This window comes from Pelophylax lessonae (assembly GCF_965119305.1).
Source record: "Pelophylax lessonae genome assembly, chromosome: 10".
Classification (NCBI taxonomy): domain Eukaryota; kingdom Metazoa; phylum Chordata; class Amphibia; order Anura; family Ranidae; genus Pelophylax; species Pelophylax lessonae.
The window spans coordinates 158,440,468-158,463,430 of NC_138777.1; the positions used below are offsets into that span (position 1 = coordinate 158,440,468).

At 42.6% G+C, this 22,963-nt stretch overlaps 1 protein-coding gene across 1 annotated transcript in view; it reads right to left on the reverse strand.

Annotated features, from left to right (window-relative positions):
- Positions 1-22,963, reverse strand: part of LOC309565999 (uncharacterized protein) — a gene marked incomplete at both ends in the record, with an annotated part of 492,320 nt that overhangs the window by 356,248 nt on the left and 113,109 nt on the right. The window lies entirely within an intron of this gene.

A 22,963-nucleotide genomic window follows, 5' to 3' on the forward strand; every position in this document is an offset into this window, starting at 1 on the left:
CCCAAAGGTTTTAATTGAATAGCGGAATAGAAAATATGATCAAAAAGAAAGTGTATGTATCTCGCACGTACACCACCACACTAGGCCCCAACTACTATTGTTTGTACCCCTAAAAGGATGGTTGAGCAGTAGGAGGAGGAGTATGGAACAGGCAGCACCCTCAAATCTTCAGAAGTATGAGATGAACCCCAAAAACTTGGAAAGGTGGATCTCTCTCACACGTACCAACACAGACTATCCCCCAATTTAACTGATCCCCAAAGGTTTTTGATTAAATAGCGGAATAGAAAAATATGATCCAAAAAAAAGTGTATGTATATCACACGTACACAACCACACTAGGCCCCAATTACTATTGTTTGTACCCCTAAAAGGCTAGATGAGGAGTAGGGGGGGTATGGAACAGGCAGCACCCTCAAACCTTCAGAAGTATGAGATGAACCCCAAAAACTTGGAAAGGTGGATCTCTCTCACACGTACCAACACAGACTATCCCCCAATTTAACTGATCCCCAAAGGTTTTTGATTAAATAGCGGAATAGAAAATATGATCCAAAAAAAGTGTATGTATATCACACGTACACAACCACACTAGGCCCCAATTACTATTGTTTGTACCCCTAAAAGGCTAGATGAGGAGTAGGGGGGGTATGGAACAGGCAGCACCCTCAAATCTTCAGAAGTATGAGATGAACCCCAAAAACTTGGAAAGGTGGATCTCTCTCACACGTACCAACACAGACTATCCCCCAATTTAACTGATCCCCAAAGGTTTTTGATTAAATAGCGGAATAGAAAATATGATCCAAAAAAAGTGTATGTATATCACACGTACACAACCACACTAGGCCCCAATTACTATTGTTTGTACCCCTAAAAGGCTAGATGAGGAGTAGGGGGGGTATGGAACAGGCAGCACCCTCAAACCTTCAGAAGTATGAGATGAACCCCAAAAACTTGGAAAGGTGGATCTCACACGTACCGACACAGACTATCCCGCAATTCAATTGATCCTCAAAGGTTTTTATTGAATAGCGGAATAGGAAATATGATCAAAAAAAGTGTATGTATCTCGCACGTACACAACCACACTAGGCCCCAATTACTATTGTTTGTACCCCTAAAAGGATGGTTGAGCAGTAGGAGCAGGAGTATGGAACAGGCAGCACCCTCAAATCTTCAGAAGTATGAGATGAACCCCAACAACTTGGAAAGGTGGATCTCACACGTACCGACACAGACTATCTCGCAATTGAATTGATCCCCAAAGGTTTTAATTGAATAGCGGAATAGAAAATATGATCAAAAAGAAAGTGTATGTATCTCGCACGTACACCACCACACTAGGCCCCAACTACTATTGTTTGTACCCCTAAAAGGATGGTTGAGCAGTAGGAGGAGGAGTATGGAACAGGCAGCACCCTCAAATCTTCAGAAGTATGAGATGAACCCCAAAAACTTGGAAAGGTGGATCTCTCTCACACGTACCAACACAGACTATCCCCCAATTTAACTGATCCCCAAAGGTTTTTGATTAAATAGCGGAATAGAAAATATGATCCAAAAAAAGTGTATGTATATCACACGTACACAACCACACTAGGCCCCAATTACTATTGTTTGTACCCCTAAAAGGCTAGATGAGGAGTAGGGGGGGTATGGAACAGGCAGCACCCTCAAACCTTCAGAAGTATGAGATGAACCCCAACAACTTGGAAAGGTGGATCTCTCTCACACGTACCAACACAGACTATCCCCCAATTTAACTGATCCCCAAAGGTTTTTGATTAAATAGCGGAATAGAAAATATGATCCAAAAAAAGTGTATGTATATCACACGTACACAACCACACTAGGCCCCAATTACTATTGTTTGTACCCCTAAAAGGCTAGGAGTAGGGGGAGTATGGAACAGGCAGCACCCTCAAACCTTCAGAAGTATGAGATGAACCCCAACAACTTGGAAAGGTGGATCTCTCTCACACGTACCAACACAGACTATCCCCCAATTTAACTGATCCCCAAAGGTTTTTGATTAAATAGCGGAATAGAAAATATGATCCAAAAAAAGTGTATGTATATCACACGTACACAACCACACTAGGCCCCAATTACTATTGTTTGTACCCCTAAAAGGCTAGATGAGGAGTAGGGGGGGTATGGAACAGGCAGCACCCTCAAACCTTCAGAAGTATGAGATGAACCCCAAAAACTTGGAAAGGTGGATCTCTCTCACACGTACCAACACAGACTATCCCCCAATTTAACTGATCCCCAAAGGTTTTTGATTAAATAGCGGAATAGAAAATATGATCCAAAAAAAGTGTATGTATATCACACGTACACAACCACACTAGGCCCCAATTACTATTGTTTGTACCCCTAAAAGGCTAGATGAGGAGTAGGGGGGGTATGGAACAGGCAGCACCCTCAAATCTTCAGAAGTATGAGATGAACCCCAAAAACTTGGAAAGGTGGATCTCTCTCACACGTACCAACACAGACTATCCCCCAATTTAACTGATCCCCAAAGGTTTTTGATTAAATAGCGGAATAGAAAATATGATCCAAAAAAAGTGTATGTATATCACACGTACACAACCACACTAGGCCCCAATTACTATTGTTTGTACCCCTAAAAGGCTAGATGAGGAGTAGGGGGGGTATGGAACAGGCAGCACCCTCAAACCTTCAGAAGTATGAGATGAACCCCAACAACTTGGAAAGGTGGATCTCTCTCACACGTACCAACACAGACTATCCCCCAATTTAACTGATCCCCAAAGGTTTTTGATTAAATAGCGGAATAGAAAATATGATCCAAAAAAAGTGTATGTATATCACACGTACACAACCACACTAGGCCCCAATTACTATTGTTTGTACCCCTAAAAGGCTAGATGAGGAGTAGGGGGGGTATGGAACAGGCAGCACCCTCAAACCTTCAGAAGTATGAGATGAACCCCAACAACTTGGAAAGGTGGATCTCTCTCACACGTACCAACACAGACTATCCCCCAATTTAACTGATCCCCAAAGGTTTTTGATTAAATAGCGGAATAGAAAATATGATCCAAAAAAAGTGTATGTATATCACACGTACACAACCACACTAGGCCCCAATTACTATTGTTTGTACCCCTAAAAGGCTAGATGAGGAGTAGGGGGGGTATGGAACAGGCAGCACCCTCAAACCTTCAGAAGTATGAGATGAACCCCAACAACTTGGAAAGGTGGATCTCTCTCACACGTACCAACACAGACTATCCCCCAATTTAACTGATCCCCAAAGGTTTTTGATTAAATAGCGGAATAGAAAATATGATCCAAAAAAAGTGTATGTATATCACACGTACACAACCACACTAGGCCCCAATTACTATTGTTTGTACCCCTAAAAGGCTAGATGAGGAGTAGGGGGGGTATGGAACAGGCAGCACCCTCAAATCTTCAGAAGTATGAGATGAACCCCAAAAACTTGGAAAGGTGGATCTCTCTCACACGTACCAACACAGACTATCCCCCAATTTAACTGATCCCCAAAGGTTTTTGATTAAATAGCGGAATAGAAAATATGATCCCAAAAAAGTGTATGTATATCACACGTACACAACCACACTAGGCCCCAATTACTATTGTTTGTACCCCTAAAAGGCTAGATGAGGAGTAGGGGGGGTATGGAACAGGCAGCACCCTCAAACCTTCAGAAGTATGAGATGAACCCCAACAACTTGGAAAGGTGGATCTCTCTCACACGTACCAACACAGACTATCCCCCAATTTAACTGATCCCCAAAGGTTTTTGATTAAATAGCGGAATAGAAAATATGATCCAAAAAAAGTGTATGTATATCACACGTACACAACCACACTAGGCCCCAATTACTATTGTTTGTACCCCTAAAAGGCTAGGAGTAGGGGGAGTATGGAACAGGCAGCACCCTCAAACCTTCAGAAGTATGAGATGAACCCCAACAACTTGGAAAGGTGGATCTCTCTCACACGTACCAACACAGACTATCCCCCAATTTAACTGATCCCCAAAGGTTTTTGATTAAATAGCGGAATAGAAAATATGATCCAAAAAAAGTGTATGTATATCACACGTACACAACCACACTAGGCCCCAATTACTATTGTTTGTACCCCTAAAAGGCTAGATGAGGAGTAGGGGGGGTATGGAACAGGCAGCACCCTCAAACCTTCAGAAGTATGAGATGAACCCCAACAACTTGGAAAGGTGGATCTCTCTCACACGTACCAACACAGACTATCCCCCAATTTAACTGATCCCCAAAGGTTTTTGATTAAATAGCGGAATAGAAAATATGATCCAAAAAAAGTGTATGTATATCACACGTACACAACCACACTAGGCCCCAATTACTATTGTTTGTACCCCTAAAAGGCTAGATGAGGAGTAGGGGGGGTATGGAACAGGCAGCACCCTCAAACCTTCAGAAGTATGAGATGAACCCCAACAACTTGGAAAGGTGGATCTCTCTCACACGTACCAACACAGACTATCCCCCAATTTAACTGATCCCCAAAGGTTTTTGATTAAATAGCGGAATAGAAAATATATTCCAAAAAAAGTGTATGTATATCACACGTACACAACCACACTAGGCCCCAATTACTATTGTTTGTACCCCTAAAAGGCTAGATGAGGAGTAGGGGGGGTATGGAACAGGCAGCACCCTCAAATCTTCAGAAGTATGAGATGAACCCCAAAAACTTGGAAAGGTGGATCTCTCTCACACGTACCAACACAGACTATCCCCCAATTTAACTGATCCCCAAAGGTTTTTGATTAAATAGCGGAATAGAAAATATGATCCAAAAAAAGTGTATGTATATCACACGTACACAACCACACTAGGCCCCAATTACTATTGTTTGTACCCCTAAAAGGCTAGATGAGGAGTAGGGGGGGTATGGAACAGGCAGCACCCTCAAACCTTCAGAAGTATGAGATGAACCCCAAAAACTTGGAAAGGTGGATCTCACACGTACCGACACAGACTATCCCGCAATTCAATTGATCCTCAAAGGTTTTTATTGAATAGCGGAATAGGAAATATGATCAAAAAAAGTGTATGTATCTCGCACGTACACAACCACACTAGGCCCCAATTACTATTGTTTGTACCCCTAAAAGGATGGTTGAGCAGTAGGAGCAGGAGTATGGAACAGGCAGCACCCTCAAATCTTCAGAAGTATGAGATGAACCCCAACAACTTGGAAAGGTGGATCTCACACGTACCGACACAGACTATCTCGCAATTGAATTGATCCCCAAAGGTTTTAATTGAATAGCGGAATAGAAAATATGATCAAAAAGAAAGTGTATGTATCTCGCACGTACACCACCACACTAGGCCCCAACTACTATTGTTTGTACCCCTAAAAGGATGGTTGAGCAGTAGGAGGAGGAGTATGGAACAGGCAGCACCCTCAAATCTTCAGAAGTATGAGATGAACCCCAAAAACTTGGAAAGGTGGATCTCTCTCACACGTACCAACACAGACTATCCCCCAATTTAACTGATCCCCAAAGGTTTTTGATTAAATAGCGGAATAGAAAATATGATCCAAAAAAAGTGTATGTATATCACACGTACACAACCACACTAGGCCCCAATTACTATTGTTTGTACCCCTAAAAGGCTAGATGAGGAGTAGGGGGGGTATGGAACAGGCAGCACCCTCAAACCTTCAGAAGTATGAGATGAACCCCAACAACTTGGAAAGGTGGATCTCTCTCACACGTACCAACACAGACTATCCCCCAATTTAACTGATCCCCAAAGGTTTTTGATTAAATAGCGGAATAGAAAATATGATCCAAAAAAAGTGTATGTATATCACACGTACACAACCACACTAGGCCCCAATTACTATTGTTTGTACCCCTAAAAGGCTAGGAGTAGGGGGAGTATGGAACAGGCAGCACCCTCAAACCTTCAGAAGTATGAGATGAACCCCAACAACTTGGAAAGGTGGATCTCTCTCACACGTACCAACACAGACTATCCCCCAATTTAACTGATCCCCAAAGGTTTTTGATTAAATAGCGGAATAGAAAATATGATCCAAAAAAAGTGTATGTATATCACACGTACACAACCACACTAGGCCCCAATTACTATTGTTTGTACCCCTAAAAGGCTAGATGAGGAGTAGGGGGGGTATGGAACAGGCAGCACCCTCAAACCTTCAGAAGTATGAGATGAACCCCAAAAACTTGGAAAGGTGGATCTCTCTCACACGTACCAACACAGACTATCCCCCAATTTAACTGATCCCCAAAGGTTTTTGATTAAATAGCGGAATAGAAAATATGATCCAAAAAAAGTGTATGTATATCACACGTACACAACCACACTAGGCCCCAATTACTATTGTTTGTACCCCTAAAAGGCTAGATGAGGAGTAGGGGGGGTATGGAACAGGCAGCACCCTCAAATCTTCAGAAGTATGAGATGAACCCCAAAAACTTGGAAAGGTGGATCTCTCTCACACGTACCAACACAGACTATCCCCCAATTTAACTGATCCCCAAAGGTTTTTGATTAAATAGCGGAATAGAAAATATGATCCAAAAAAAGTGTATGTATATCACACGTACACAACCACACTAGGCCCCAATTACTATTGTTTGTACCCCTAAAAGGCTAGATGAGGAGTAGGGGGGGTATGGAACAGGCAGCACCCTCAAACCTTCAGAAGTATGAGATGAACCCCAACAACTTGGAAAGGTGGATCTCTCTCACACGTACCAACACAGACTATCCCCCAATTTAACTGATCCCCAAAGGTTTTTGATTAAATAGCGGAATAGAAAATATGATCCAAAAAAAGTGTATGTATATCACACGTACACAACCACACTAGGCCCCAATTACTATTGTTTGTACCCCTAAAAGGCTAGATGAGGAGTAGGGGGGGTATGGAACAGGCAGCACCCTCAAACCTTCAGAAGTATGAGATGAACCCCAACAACTTGGAAAGGTGGATCTCTCTCACACGTACCAACACAGACTATCCCCCAATTTAACTGATCCCCAAAGGTTTTTGATTAAATAGCGGAATAGAAAATATGATCCAAAAAAAGTGTATGTATATCACACGTACACAACCACACTAGGCCCCAATTACTATTGTTTGTACCCCTAAAAGGCTAGATGAGGAGTAGGGGGGGTATGGAACAGGCAGCACCCTCAAACCTTCAGAAGTATGAGATGAACCCCAACAACTTGGAAAGGTGGATCTCTCTCACACGTACCAACACAGACTATCCCCCAATTTAACTGATCCCCAAAGGTTTTTGATTAAATAGCGGAATAGAAAATATGATCCAAAAAAAGTGTATGTATATCACACGTACACAACCACACTAGGCCCCAATTACTATTGTTTGTACCCCTAAAAGGCTAGATGAGGAGTAGGGGGGGTATGGAACAGGCAGCACCCTCAAATCTTCAGAAGTATGAGATGAACCCCAAAAACTTGGAAAGGTGGATCTCTCTCACACGTACCAACACAGACTATCCCCCAATTTAACTGATCCCCAAAGGTTTTTGATTAAATAGCGGAATAGAAAATATGATCCAAAAAAAGTGTATGTATATCACACGTACACAACCACACTAGGCCCCAATTACTATTGTTTGTACCCCTAAAAGGCTAGATGAGGAGTAGGGGGGGTATGGAACAGGCAGCACCCTCAAATCTTCAGAAGTATGAGATGAACCCCAAAAACTTGGAAAGGTGGATCTCTCTCACACGTACCAACACAGACTATCCCCCAATTTAACTGATCCCCAAAGGTTTTTGATTAAATAGCGGAATAGAAAATATGATCCCAAAAAAGTGTATGTATATCACACGTACACAACCACACTAGGCCCCAATTACTATTGTTTGTACCCCTAAAAGGCTAGATGAGGAGTAGGGGGGGTATGGAACAGGCAGCACCCTCAAACCTTCAGAAGTATGAGATGAACCCCAACAACTTGGAAAGGTGGATCTCTCTCACACGTACCAACACAGACTATCCCCCAATTTAACTGATCCCCAAAGGTTTTTGATTAAATAGCGGAATAGAAAATATGATCCAAAAAAAGTGTATGTATATCACACGTACACAACCACACTAGGCCCCAATTACTATTGTTTGTACCCCTAAAAGGCTAGGAGTAGGGGGAGTATGGAACAGGCAGCACCCTCAAACCTTCAGAAGTATGAGATGAACCCCAACAACTTGGAAAGGTGGATCTCTCTCACACGTACCAACACAGACTATCCCCCAATTTAACTGATCCCCAAAGGTTTTTGATTAAATAGCGGAATAGAAAATATGATCCAAAAAAAGTGTATGTATATCACACGTACACAACCACACTAGGCCCCAATTACTATTGTTTGTACCCCTAAAAGGCTAGATGAGGAGTAGGGGGGGTATGGAACAGGCAGCACCCTCAAACCTTCAGAAGTATGAGATGAACCCCAACAACTTGGAAAGGTGGATCTCTCTCACACGTACCAACACAGACTATCCCCCAATTTAACTGATCCCCAAAGGTTTTTGATTAAATAGCGGAATAGAAAATATGATCCAAAAAAAGTGTATGTATATCACACGTACACAACCACACTAGGCCCCAATTACTATTGTTTGTACCCCTAAAAGGCTAGATGAGGAGTAGGGGGGGTATGGAACAGGCAGCACCCTCAAACCTTCAGAAGTATGAGATGAACCCCAACAACTTGGAAAGGTGGATCTCTCTCACACGTACCAACACAGACTATCCCCCAATTTAACTGATCCCCAAAGGTTTTTGATTAAATAGCGGAATAGAAAATATGATCCAAAAAAAGTGTATGTATATCACACGTACACAACCACACTAGGCCCCAATTACTATTGTTTGTACCCCTAAAAGGCTAGATGAGGAGTAGGGGGGGTATGGAACAGGCAGCACCCTCAAATCTTCAGAAGTATGAGATGAACCCCAAAAACTTGGAAAGGTGGATCTCTCTCACACGTACCAACACAGACTATCCCCCAATTTAACTGATCCCCAAAGGTTTTTGATTAAATAGCGGAATAGAAAATATGATCCAAAAAAAGTGTATGTATATCACACGTACACAACCACACTAGGCCCCAATTACTATTGTTTGTACCCCTAAAAGGCTAGATGAGGAGTAGGGGGGGTATGGAACAGGCAGCACCCTCAAACCTTCAGAAGTATGAGATGAACCCCAAAAACTTGGAAAGGTGGATCTCACACGTACCGACACAGACTATCCCGCAATTCAATTGATCCTCAAAGGTTTTTATTGAATAGCGGAATAGGAAATATGATCAAAAAAAGTGTATGTATCTCGCACGTACACAACCACACTAGGCCCCAATTACTATTGTTTGTACCCCTAAAAGGATGGTTGAGCAGTAGGAGCAGGAGTATGGAACAGGCAGCACCCTCAAATCTTCAGAAGTATGAGATGAACCCCAACAACTTGGAAAGGTGGATCTCACACGTACCGACACAGACTATCTCGCAATTGAATTGATCCCCAAAGGTTTTAATTGAATAGCGGAATAGAAAATATGATCAAAAAGAAAGTGTATGTATCTCGCACGTACACCACCACACTAGGCCCCAACTACTATTGTTTGTACCCCTAAAAGGATGGTTGAGCAGTAGGAGGAGGAGTATGGAACAGGCAGCACCCTCAAATCTTCAGAAGTATGAGATGAACCCCAAAAACTTGGAAAGGTGGATCTCTCTCACACGTACCAACACAGACTATCCCCCAATTTAACTGATCCCCAAAGGTTTTTGATTAAATAGCGGAATAGAAAATATGATCCAAAAAAAGTGTATGTATATCACACGTACACAACCACACTAGGCCCCAATTACTATTGTTTGTACCCCTAAAAGGCTAGATGAGGAGTAGGGGGGGTATGGAACAGGCAGCACCCTCAAACCTTCAGAAGTATGAGATGAACCCCAACAACTTGGAAAGGTGGATCTCTCTCACACGTACCAACACAGACTATCCCCCAATTTAACTGATCCCCAAAGGTTTTTGATTAAATAGCGGAATAGAAAATATGATCCAAAAAAAGTGTATGTATATCACACGTACACAACCACACTAGGCCCCAATTACTATTGTTTGTACCCCTAAAAGGCTAGGAGTAGGGGGAGTATGGAACAGGCAGCACCCTCAAACCTTCAGAAGTATGAGATGAACCCCAACAACTTGGAAAGGTGGATCTCTCTCACACGTACCAACACAGACTATCCCCCAATTTAACTGATCCCCAAAGGTTTTTGATTAAATAGCGGAATAGAAAATATGATCCAAAAAAAGTGTATGTATATCACACGTACACAACCACACTAGGCCCCAATTACTATTGTTTGTACCCCTAAAAGGCTAGATGAGGAGTAGGGGGGGTATGGAACAGGCAGCACCCTCAAACCTTCAGAAGTATGAGATGAACCCCAAAAACTTGGAAAGGTGGATCTCTCTCACACGTACCAACACAGACTATCCCCCAATTTAACTGATCCCCAAAGGTTTTTGATTAAATAGCGGAATAGAAAATATGATCCAAAAAAAGTGTATGTATATCACACGTACACAACCACACTAGGCCCCAATTACTATTGTTTGTACCCCTAAAAGGCTAGATGAGGAGTAGGGGGGGTATGGAACAGGCAGCACCCTCAAATCTTCAGAAGTATGAGATGAACCCCAAAAACTTGGAAAGGTGGATCTCTCTCACACGTACCAACACAGACTATCCCCCAATTTAACTGATCCCCAAAGGTTTTTGATTAAATAGCGGAATAGAAAATATGATCCAAAAAAAGTGTATGTATATCACACGTACACAACCACACTAGGCCCCAATTACTATTGTTTGTACCCCTAAAAGGCTAGATGAGGAGTAGGGGGGGTATGGAACAGGCAGCACCCTCAAACCTTCAGAAGTATGAGATGAACCCCAACAACTTGGAAAGGTGGATCTCTCTCACACGTACCAACACAGACTATCCCCCAATTTAACTGATCCCCAAAGGTTTTTGATTAAATAGCGGAATAGAAAATATGATCCAAAAAAAGTGTATGTATATCACACGTACACAACCACACTAGGCCCCAATTACTATTGTTTGTACCCCTAAAAGGCTAGATGAGGAGTAGGGGGGGTATGGAACAGGCAGCACCCTCAAACCTTCAGAAGTATGAGATGAACCCCAACAACTTGGAAAGGTGGATCTCTCTCACACGTACCAACACAGACTATCCCCCAATTTAACTGATCCCCAAAGGTTTTTGATTAAATAGCGGAATAGAAAATATGATCCAAAAAAAGTGTATGTATATCACACGTACACAACCACACTAGGCCCCAATTACTATTGTTTGTACCCCTAAAAGGCTAGATGAGGAGTAGGGGGGGTATGGAACAGGCAGCACCCTCAAACCTTCAGAAGTATGAGATGAACCCCAACAACTTGGAAAGGTGGATCTCTCTCACACGTACCAACACAGACTATCCCCCAATTTAACTGATCCCCAAAGGTTTTTGATTAAATAGCGGAATAGAAAATATGATCCAAAAAAAGTGTATGTATATCACACGTACACAACCACACTAGGCCCCAATTACTATTGTTTGTACCCCTAAAAGGCTAGATGAGGAGTAGGGGGGGTATGGAACAGGCAGCACCCTCAAATCTTCAGAAGTATGAGATGAACCCCAAAAACTTGGAAAGGTGGATCTCTCTCACACGTACCAACACAGACTATCCCCCAATTTAACTGATCCCCAAAGGTTTTTGATTAAATAGCGGAATAGAAAATATGATCCAAAAAAAGTGTATGTATATCACACGTACACAACCACACTAGGCCCCAATTACTATTGTTTGTACCCCTAAAAGGCTAGATGAGGAGTAGGGGGGGTATGGAACAGGCAGCACCCTCAAACCTTCAGAAGTATGAGATGAACCCCAACAACTTGGAAAGGTGGATCTCTCTCACACGTACCAACACAGACTATCCCCCAATTTAACTGATCCCCAAAGGTTTTTGATTAAATAGCGGAATAGAAAATATGATCCAAAAAAAGTGTATGTATATCACACGTACACAACCACACTAGGCCCCAATTACTATTGTTTGTACCCCTAAAAGGCTAGGAGTAGGGGGAGTATGGAACAGGCAGCACCCTCAAACCTTCAGAAGTATGAGATGAACCCCAACAACTTGGAAAGGTGGATCTCTCTCACACGTACCAACACAGACTATCCCCCAATTTAACTGATCCCCAAAGGTTTTTGATTAAATAGCGGAATAGAAAATACGATCCAAAAAAAGTGTATGTATATCACACGTACACAACCACACTAGGCCCCAATTACTATTGTTTGTACCCCTAAAAGGCTAGGAGTAGGGGGGGTATGGAACAGGCAGCACCCTCAAACCTTCAGAAGTATGAGATGAACCCCAACAACTTGGAAAGGTGGATCTCTCTCACACGTACCAACACAGACTATCCCCCAATTTAACTGATCCCCAAAGGTTTTTGATTAAATAGCGGAATAGAAAATATGATCCAAACAAAAGTGTATGTATATCACACGTACACAACCACACTAGGCCCCAATTACTATTGTTTGTACCCCTAAAAGGCTAGATGAGGAGTAGGGGGGGTATGGAACAGGCAGCACCCTCAAACCTTCAGAAGTATGAGATGAACCCCAACAACTTGGAAAGGTGGATCTCTCTCACACGTACCAACACAGACTATCCCCCAATTTAACTGATCCCCAAAGGTTTTTGATTAAATAGCGGAATAGAAAATATGATCCAAAAAAAGTGTATGTATATCACACGTACACAACCACACTAGGCCCCAATTACTATTGTTTGTACCCCTAAAAGGCTAGATGAGGAGTAGGGGGGGTATGGAACAGGCAGCACCCTCAAATCTTCAGAAGTATGAGATGAACCCCAAAAACTTGGAAAGGTGGATCTCTCTCACACGTACCAACACAGACTATCCCCCAATTTAACTGATCCCCAAAGGTTTTTGATTAAATAGCGGAATAGAAAATATGATCCAAAAAAAGTGTATGTATATCACACGTACACAACCACACTAGGCCCCAATTACTATTGTTTGTACCCCTAAAAGGCTAGATGAGGAGTAGGGGGGGTATGGAACAGGCAGCACCCTCAAACCTTCAGAAGTATGAGATGAACCCCAAAAACTTGGAAAGGTGGATCTCACACGTACCGACACAGACTATCCCGCAATTCAATTGATCCTCAAAGGTTTTTATTGAATAGCGGAATAGGAAATATGATCAAAAAAAGTGTATGTATCTCGCACGTACACAACCACACTAGGCCCCAATTACTATTGTTTGTACCCCTAAAAGGATGGTTGAGCAGTAGGAGCAGGAGTATGGAACAGGCAGCACCCTCAAATCTTCAGAAGTATGAGATGAACCCCAACAACTTGGAAAGGTGGATCTCACACGTACCGACACAGACTATCTCGCAATTGAATTGATCCCCAAAGGTTTTAATTGAATAGCGGAATAGAAAATATGATCAAAAAGAAAGTGTATGTATCTCGCACGTACACCACCACACTAGGCCCCAACTACTATTGTTTGTACCCCTAAAAGGATGGTTGAGCAGTAGGAGGAGGAGTATGGAACAGGCAGCACCCTCAAATCTTCAGAAGTATGAGATGAACCCCAAAAACTTGGAAAGGTGGATCTCTCTCACACGTACCAACACAGACTATCCCCCAATTTAACTGATCCCCAAAGGTTTTTGATTAAATAGCGGAATAGAAAATATGATCCAAAAAAAGTGTATGTATATCACACGTACACAACCACACTAGGCCCCAATTACTATTGTTTGTACCCCTAAAAGGCTAGATGAGGAGTAGGGGGGGTATGGAACAGGCAGCACCCTCAAACCTTCAGAAGTATGAGATGAACCCCAACAACTTGGAAAGGTGGATCTCTCTCACACGTACCAACACAGACTATCCCCCAATTTAACTGATCCCCAAAGGTTTTTGATTAAATAGCGGAATAGAAAATATGATCCAAAAAAAGTGTATGTATATCACACGTACACAACCACACTAGGCCCCAATTACTATTGTTTGTACCCCTAAAAGGCTAGGAGTAGGGGGAGTATGGAACAGGCAGCACCCTCAAACCTTCAGAAGTATGAGATGAACCCCAACAACTTGGAAAGGTGGATCTCTCTCACACGTACCAACACAGACTATCCCCCAATTTAACTGATCCCCAAAGGTTTTTGATTAAATAGCGGAATAGAAAATATGATCCAAAAAAAGTGTATGTATATCACACGTACACAACCACACTAGGCCCCAATTACTATTGTTTGTACCCCTAAAAGGCTAGATGAGGAGTAGGGGGGGTATGGAACAGGCAGCACCCTCAAACCTTCAGAAGTATGAGATGAACCCCAAAAACTTGGAAAGGTGGATCTCTCTCACACGTACCAACACAGACTATCCCCCAATTTAACTGATCCCCAAAGGTTTTTGATTAAATAGCGGAATAGAAAATATGATCCAAAAAAAGTGTATGTATATCACACGTACACAACCACACTAGGCCCCAATTACTATTGTTTGTACCCCTAAAAGGCTAGATGAGGAGTAGGGGGGGTATGGAACAGGCAGCACCCTCAAATCTTCAGAAGTATGAGATGAACCCCAAAAACTTGGAAAGGTGGATCTCTCTCACACGTACCAACACAGACTATCCCCCAATTTAACTGATCCCCAAAGGTTTTTGATTAAATAGCGGAATAGAAAATATGATCCAAAAAAAGTGTATGTATATCACACGTACACAACCACACTAGGCCCCAATTACTATTGTTTGTACCCCTAAAAGGCTAGATGAGGAGTAGGGGGGGTATGGAACAGGCAGCACCCTCAAACCTTCAGAAGTATGAGATGAACCCCAACAACTTGGAAAGGTGGATCTCTCTCACACGTACCAACACAGACTATCCCCCAATTTAACTGATCCCCAAAGGTTTTTGATTAAATAGCGGAATAGAAAATATGATCCAAAAAAAGTGTATGTATATCACACGTACACAACCACACTAGGCCCCAATTACTATTGTTTGTACCCCTAAAAGGCTAGATGAGGAGTAGGGGGGGTATGGAACAGGCAGCACCCTCAAACCTTCAGAAGTATGAGATGAACCCCAACAACTTGGAAAGGTGGATCTCTCTCACACGTACCAACACAGACTATCCCCCAATTTAACTGATCCCCAAAGGTTTTTGATTAAATAGCGGAATAGAAAATATGATCCAAAAAAAGTGTATGTATATCACACGTACACAACCACACTAGGCCCCAATTACTATTGTTTGTACCCCTAAAAGGCTAGATGAGGAGTAGGGGGGGTATGGAACAGGCAGCACCCTCAAACCTTCAGAAGTATGAGATGAACCCCAACAACTTGGAAAGGTGGATCTCTCTCACACGTACCAACACAGACTATCCCCCAATTTAACTGATCCCCAAAGGTTTTTGATTAAATAGCGGAATAGAAAATATGATCCAAAAAAAGTGTATGTATATCACACGTACACAACCACACTAGGCCCCAATTACTATTGTTTGTACCCCTAAAAGGCTAGATGAGGAGTAGGGGGGGTATGGAACAGGCAGCACCCTCAAATCTTCAGAAGTATGAGATGAACCCCAAAAACTTGGAAAGGTGGATCTCTCTCACACGTACCAACACAGACTATCCCCCAATTTAACTGATCCCCAAAGGTTTTTGATTAAATAGCGGAATAGAAAATATGATCCAAAAAAAGTGTATGTATATCACACGTACACAACCACACTAGGCCCCAATTACTATTGTTTGTACCCCTAAAAGGCTAGATGAGGAGTAGGGGGGGTATGGAACAGGCAGCACCCTCAAACCTTCAGAAGTATGAGATGAACCCCAACAACTTGGAAAGGTGGATCTCTCTCACACGTACCAACACAGACTATCCCCCAATTTAACTGATCCCCAAAGGTTTTTGATTAAATAGCGGAATAGAAAATATGATCCAAAAAAAGTGTATGTATATCACACGTACACAACCACACTAGGCCCCAATTACTATTGTTTGTACCCCTAAAAGGCTAGGAGTAGGGGGAGTATGGAACAGGCAGCACCCTCAAACCTTCAGAAGTATGAGATGAACCCCAACAACTTGGAAAGGTGGATCTCTCTCACACGTACCAACACAGACTATCCCCCAATTTAACTGATCCCCAAAGGTTTTTGATTAAATAGCGGAATAGAAAATATGATCCAAAAAAAGTGTATGTATATCACACGTACACAACCACACTAGGCCCCAATTACTATTGTTTGTACCCCTAAAAGGCTAGATGAGGAGTAGGGGGGGTATGGAACAGGCAGCACCCTCAAACCTTCAGAAGTATGAGATGAACCCCAACAACTTGGAAAGGTGGATCTCTCTCACACGTACCAACACAGACTATCCCCCAATTTAACTGATCCCCAAAGGTTTTTGATTAAATAGCGGAATAGAAAATATGATCCAAAAAAAGTGTATGTATATCACACGTACACAACCACACTAGGCCCCAATTACTATTGTTTGTACCCCTAAAAGGCTAGATGAGGAGTAGGGGGGGTATGGAACAGGCAGCACCCTCAAACCTTCAGAAGTATGAGATGAACCCCAACAACTTGGAAAGGTGGATCTCTCTCACACGTACCAACACAGACTATCCCCCAATTTAACTGATCCCCAAAGGTTTTTGATTAAATAGCGGAATAGAAAATATGATCCAAAAAAAGTGTATGTATATCACACGTACACAACCACACTAGGCCCCAATTACTATTGTTTGTACCCCTAAAAGGCTAGATGAGGAGTAGGGGGGGTATGGAACAGGCAGCACCCTCAAATCTTCAGAAGTATGAGATGAACCCCAAAAACTTGGAAAGGTGGATCTCTCTCACACGTACCAACACAGACTATCCCCCAATTTAACTGATCCCCAAAGGTTTTTGATTAAATAGCGGAATAGAAAATATGATCCAAAAAAAGTGTATGTATATCACACGTACACAACCACACTAGGCCCCAATTACTATTGTTTGTACCCCTAAAAGGCTAGATGAGGAGTAGGGGGGGTATGGAACAGGCAGCACCCTCAAACCTTCAGAAGTATGAGATGAACCCCAACAACTTGGAAAGGTGGATCTCTCTCACACGTACCAACACAGACTATCCCCCAATTTAACTGATCCCCAAAGGTTTTTGATTAAATAGCGGAATAGAAAATATGATCCAAAAAAAGTGTATGTATATCACACGTACACAACCACACTAGGCCCCAATTACTATTGTTTGTACCCCTAAAAGGCTAGATGAGGAGTAGGGGGGGTATGGAACAGGCAGCACCCTCAAACCTTCAGAAGTATGAGATGAACCCCAACAACTTGGAAAGGTGGATCTCTCTCACACGTACCAACACAGACTATCCCCCAATTTAACTGATCCCCAAAGGTTTTTGATTAAATAGCGGAATAGAAAATATGATCCAAAAAAAGTGTATGTATATCACACGTACACAACCACACTGGGCCCCAATTACTATTGTTTGTACCCCTAAAAGGCTAGATGAGGAGTAGGGGGAGTATGGAACAGGCAGCACCCTCAAACCTTCAGAAGTATGAGATGAACCCCAACAACTTGGAAAGGTGGATCTCTCTCACACGTACCAACACAGACTATCCCCCAATTTAACTGATCCCCAAAGGTTTTTGATTAAATAGCGGAATAGAAAATATGATCCAAAAAAAGTGTATGTATATCACACGTACACAACCACACTAGGCCCCAATTACTATTGTTTGTACCCCTAAAAGGCTAGATGAGGAGTAGGGGGGGTATGGAACAGGCAGCACCCTCAAACCTTCAGAAGTATGAGATGAACCCCAACAACTTGGAAAGGTGGATCTCTCTCACACGTACCAACACAGACTATCCCCCAATTTAACTGATCCCCAAAGGTTTTTGATTAAATAGCGGAATAGAAAATATGATCCAAAAAAAGTGTATGTATATCACACGTACACAACCACACTGGGCCCCAATTACTATTGTTTGTACCCCTAAAAGGCTAGATGAGGAGTAGGGGGAGTATGGAACAGGCAGCACCCTCAAACCTTCAGAAGTATGAGATGAACCCCAACAACTTGGAAAGGTGGATCTCTCTCACACGTACCAACACAGACTATCCCCCAATTTAACTGATCCCCAAAGGTTTTTGATTAAATAGCGGAATAGAAAATATGATCCAAAAAAAGTGTATGTATATCACACGTACACAACCACACTGGGCCCCAATTACTATTGTTTGTACCCCTAAAAGGCTAGATGAGGAGTAGGGGGAGTATGGAACAGGCAGCACCCTCAAACCTTCAGAAGTATGAGATGAACCCCAACAACTTGGAAAGGTGGATCTCTCTCACACGTACCAACACAGACTATCCCCCAATTTAACTGATCCCCAAAGGTTTTTGATTAAATAGCGGAATAGAAAATATGATCCAAAAAAAGTGTATGTATATCACACGTACACAACCACACTAGGCCCCAATTACTATTGTTTGTACCCCTAAAAGGCTAGATGAGGAGTAGGGGGGGTATGGAACAGGCAGCACCCTCAAACCTTCAGAAGTATGAGATGAACCCCAACAACTTGGAAAGGTGGATCTCTCTCACACGTACCAACACAGACTATCCCCCAATTTAACTGATCCCCAAAGGTTTTTGATTAAATAGCGGAATAGAAAATATGATCCAAAAAAAGTGTATGTATATCACACGTACACAACCACACTGGGCCCCAATTACTATTGTTTGTACCCCTAAAAGGCTAGATGAGGAGTAGGGGGAGTATGGAACAGGCAGCACCCTCAAACCTTCAGAAGTATGAGATGAACCCCAACAACTTGGAAAGGTGGATCTCTCTCACACGTACCAACACAGACTATCCCCCAATTTAACTGATCCCCAAAGGTTTTTGATTAAATAGCGGAATAGAAAATATGATCCAAAAAAAGTGTATGTATATCACACGTACACAACCACACTGGGCCCCAATTACTATTGTTTGTACCCCTAAAAGGCTAGATGAGGAGTAGGGGGAGTATGGAACAGGCAGCACCCTCAAACCTTCAGAAGTATGAGATGAACCCCAACAACTTGGAAAGGTGGATCTCTCTCACACGTACCAACACAGACTATCCCCCAATTTAACTGATCCCCAAAGGTTTTTGATTAAATAGCGGAATAGAAAATATGATCCAAAAAAAGTGTATGTATATCACACGTACACAACCACACTAGGCCCCAATTACTATTGTTTGTACCCCTAAAAGGCTAGATGAGGAGTAGGGGGGGTATGGAACAGGCAGCACCCTCAAACCTTCAGAAGTATGAGATGAACCCCAACAACTTGGAAAGGTGGATCTCTCTCACACGTACCAACACAGACTATCCCCCAATTTAACTGATCCCCAAAGGTTTTTGATTAAATAGCGGAATAGAAAATATGATCCAAAAAAAGTGTATGTATATCACACGTACACAACCACACTAGGCCCCAATTACTATTGTTTGTACCCCTAAAAGGCTAGGAGTAGGGGGAGTATGGAACAGGCAGCACCCTCAAACCTTCAGAAGTATGAGATGAACCCCAACAACTTGGAAAGGTGGATCTCTCTCACACGTACCAACACAGACTATCCCCCAATTTAACTGATCCCCAAAGGTTTTTGATTAAATAGCGGAATAGAAAATATGATCCAAAAAAAGTGTATGTATATCACACGTACACAACCACACTAGGCCCCAATTACTATTGTTTGTACCCCTAAAAGGCTAGATGAGGAGTAGGGGGAGTATGGAACAGGCAGCACCCTCAAATCTTCAGAAGTATGAGATTGTGTTCACTGTACCCCACAAAGGTTGAGTTCACTGCACCCCACAATGATTGTGTTCACTGCACCCCACAAAGATTGTGTTCACTGCACCTCACAAAGATTGTGTTCACTGTACCCCCCAAAGATTGTGTTCACTGCACCCCACAAAGATTCTGTTCACTGTACCCCACAAAGATTGTGTTCACTGCACCCTAAAAGGATGTTGTTCACTGCACCCCACAAAGATTGTGTTCACTGCACCCTAAAAGGATGTTGTTCACTGCACCCCAAAAAGATTGTGTTCACTGTACCCCCCCAAAGATTGTGTTCACTGCACCCCACAAAGATTGTGTTCACTGCACCCCAAAAAGATTGTGTTCACTGTACCCCCCAAAGATTGTGTTCACTGCACCCCAAAAAGATTGTGTTCACTGTACCCCCCAAAGATTGTGTTCACTGCACCCCACAAAGATTCTGTTCACTGTACCCCACAAAGATTGTGTTCACTGCACCCCAAAAAGATTGTGTTCACTGTACCCCCCCAAAGATTGTGTTCACTGCACCCCACAAAGATTCTGTTCACTGCACCCCACAAAGGATTTTGTTCACTGCACCCCAAAAAGATTGTGTTCACTGCACCCCAAAAAGGATTTTGATCACTGCACCCCAAAAAGGATGTTGTTCACTGCACCCCAAAAATTATTTTGTTCACTCCACCCCAAAAAGATTGTGTTCACTGCACCCCACAAAGATTGTGTTCACTGCACCCCAAAAAGATTGTGTTCACTGTACCCCCCAAAGATTGTGTTCACTGCACCCCACAAAGATTCTGTTCACTGTACCCCACAAAGATTGTGTTCACTGCACCCCAAAAAGATTGTGTTCACTGCACCCCAAAAAGGATGTTGTTCACTGCACCCCAAAAAGGATGTTGTTCACTCCACCCCAAAAAGATTGTGTTCACTGCACCCCACAAAGATTGTGTTCACTGCACCCCAAAAAGATTGTGTTCACTGCACCCCAAAAATGATTTTGTTCACTGCACCCCAAAAAGGATTTTGTTCACTGCACCCCAAAAAGGATGTTGTTCACTCCACCCCAAAAAGATTGTGTTCACTGCACCCCAAAAAGATTGTGTTCACTGCACCCCACAAAGGATTTTGTTCACTGCACCCCAAAAAGATTGTGTTCACTGCACCCCAAAAAGGATGTTGTTCACTGCACCCCAAAAAGGATTTTGTTCACTGCACCCCAAAAAGATTGTGTTCACTGCACCCCACAAAGGATTTTGTTCACTGCACCCCACAAAGATTGTGTTCACTGCACACCAAAAAGGATTGTGTTCACTGCACCCCAAAAAGATTTTGTTCACTGCACCCCAAAAAGATTGTGTTCACTGCAGCCCAAAAAGATTGTGTTCACTGCAGCCCAAAAAGATTGTGTTCACTGCAGCTCACACACAGAAAAATGGATGTGGATCACTGACACCTGCCTATCTCCAATCCCACACCACACAGCAATATCGATTGTAGTTTGTAGAACACAGTTTCCCTAAAATTCAGCAGACTCTGTCCCTAACAGGATTGAGAAGAGATCGTAGATCAGGATTGAGTGCAGATTCACCCCACCCCCCACACAGCAATATCGATTGTAGTTTGTAGAAGACACTGACCCTATAATTCAGCAGACTCTATCCCTAAAATGCCTACAACTCGCCCTGCCTAAACACTCCGACCTGTCCCTCAATTCTATCCGGACACAAATGGTTTTTTCCTGCCTATCTTTCCCTAATCAGCAGCCAGCACATTGATGTGTGCTCTGTCCCTTAGCTAAGCAGCAGAATGACGCTGCTGCGGCGGCTGCCTCGAACTTATAAAGACTTGGTCACATGCTTCAGACGGCCAATCACAGCTACTAAGACATTTGCAGGCATGGCTGGGATGGCTTAAGGCACACCAGTTAAACGATTGTTGATTGGCTGTTGAAAGCCCGCCATGAAAAGAGCGCCAAAGCATGCAAAACCCGGAAATAAAACGACCGAACACGGATTTTTACCCGAACATACAGTAAAGTGTCCGTGTCCGTGTTCGGGTAAAAAAAATCCAATTATTCGGTACGAACACGAATAATACAGTCCGTGTTCGCTCAACACTAGTCACTTTTTAAAATACAAGTAATGATATTTTTCACCTTGGTCATACATTCAACTACGTTGTATATGTACAGTACATGCAATATAAGTTGTTTTGGTGAAAAATCATTCTCTTTTTTCTTGTATCAAACAATACATTTCATGAAAGGGATCATTTAAACCTATGCTTGGTCAATCATTTATTATTACCTACAGTATATGCCATTATTAGACCTTAAGCCACTCAGTCACACCACTCATTACGCCACCTGCACCCATGTTCACATAAGCATATACATTCAGGGCAGGTACTGGTATTATTTGAAATTAAGACTGTTTCTGAAAAAAAAAAAAATATGTGGGAGATCTGGAAAAATGTTAAGCTTCTTATTAAAGTCCAAATAAATCGGGGGATCTTTATCAAGCAAATAAATGAAACAATTGGGTGGAAATCGTGCTGCCTCTCATTTAGCAAAGTTTTTTAAACAGTTTTACTGTGTATTTGTGACCCTTGTACCTGGAATCCTGCACAATTACCTGTGACAAATTTGAAAGTTCTGAGACAGATTTAGGACTAAAGATATGACAATTTTTCACTCTATACAGACACACAATTAAGGGGTCAGGGTCAGGTTTTATTATGTCGCAGCCCTACTTTACAGCTGCCTAAGAGACAAATTTATGAATAAAGCCCACCTCCGGACCAGTGAGCCAGTCACATCAGCCATTTCTATCAGGGGAACCACT